The sequence below is a fragment of the Helianthus annuus genome, chromosome 3, assembly GCF_002127325.2.
Source record: "Helianthus annuus cultivar XRQ/B chromosome 3, HanXRQr2.0-SUNRISE, whole genome shotgun sequence".
Lineage (NCBI taxonomy): Eukaryota > Viridiplantae > Streptophyta > Magnoliopsida > Asterales > Asteraceae > Helianthus > Helianthus annuus.
Genome location: NC_035435.2, coordinates 64,274,935 through 64,276,725, shown reverse-complemented (window position 1 = coordinate 64,276,725; position 1,791 = coordinate 64,274,935).

Sequence of the window (1,791 nt, the reverse complement as noted above, 5' to 3'; positions counted from 1 at the left end):
TTTTCTCTTAACTGTTTTCAGTTTTCTAAACTGCAGGGGTGAAATACATGTTACTACGATTACAAGTACTTTTTACACAGTATGGTTAGCGTAAGGAGGGTTACTACTTAGATCATGTGAGTGGGTAGGCGTGAACTGAAGGCCATTAATCCTCAGAGTAGGACCGAGGGACAGTAGCGGTAGATCTATCTGGGTGTAGCGAGCCCAGCCCCAGGCCCAGCAGAACAGACCTCGGGTTTACTTTGTGCCCAACGCAAAATCCGCTAGGTTTGAGTCTTCCTACTGCACATCACACATATCAATGGCCTTGCAAACAATTGGTGATCTCTTTATTTCCTTATTTGCTACATACCAGGGTTTTTATACATACAAAGGTTTTAATTACTCACTACACATGAACTCGCTCAACAATTTTGTTGATTTTTCCAACTTACATGTATTTCAGGGAACTAAGGATTCTGGCACGGTATGCTACGTTTTCACGCTGCGTCAAAGTTATGGGATCATCCACGTTTAGGGATTGCGACTTTTACCTGGACGAGTCGCAAGTCTTAAACGGTGTTTATTTTAAGTTTGTGGTTGTGTCTTTCAAGCAATGTTTTATGTTGTTAGGTTGTAATTTCCGTTGCATGTGTCAACGCTTTGAGACAATGTTGTTACTTTTGTTTTTTTTAAGACTATAATGGATGATTCTGCATGGTTTTTGTAGGATCGTATTGCGACCCAAATGAGTCGATCAGAGGCGTTTTCGTCAATTACAGGTGCGGAATAACAAGTAATTAACGTAGGAATAGCATACAATTCACTTTAAACTCTTTTTCTATTGATTTGACACCAAATACAACTAGTTCTCGATCCGGCAGCACTTCGGTACGAGAATCAGGATCTGTTACAACTCAGATCGCCCCAAGGGTATATATAGGCAATGGGAACCGCTTATTGGACAGGCCCAATAAGCGGCCCAACATGTAATTCGAGCGGTCCACAACAATGTGTCGCGGCTCCCGACCCTACCCTGGACGGAGTCGGGGGCCGCGGGCAGATTTCAGTGGTACCCGTGGTATTTAATTTATGCGACAGCGGATGTCTTTTTACAACAGGATCTTTTCACCGGAAAATGCTCGTTTAATATATTACACAAAGTTTAAGGGATTAATCCCATAATTTACAATAAGTTGATTTCACACAGAAATCTTTATTTTCCAAAACATGTTTTATTCATTTATTTACACTGAGCCACTTCCCTGAGCTTGATAGTGCTTTACTGCATTTTTCCTAGATCACACAGATCACCTGAAACATGTTTGAAAAAGTTTTGTCAGCGGGGAAATACTGAGTGAATCATTCCATTTTCTAAAACGACCCGTTAGTTATAAATTTACAGTATTAAGAGCGATTACAATGTTTCCATCAACCAATTATCAAGAATGGGTATTTGTCACTCGACCGGATCTGTGACTGTGGTCATACCACTATTGGGTCCCGTCGCCCCAAATAGTGACATTTAACTCACATAGAGTAATACTCACTCACATAGAGTGATAAAATAGTAATGTGCACAATACCCCACATACCAGCTGTAATTTGGTGATTACAAAGACTTAATCCCTGTAATTATAACCTTGAAAATAATTTTGAGGTATTGTAATACTTACTCACAAACTGTGAGAAAACAGTTTAAAAGAAGAATGACTCACAAACTGTGAGAAAAGAGTTTATAAAAGGGGAATGACTCACATTGCAGTTTTAACGAGCAAATAGATAATGCCTACTGATTAGCCTTGATTATAC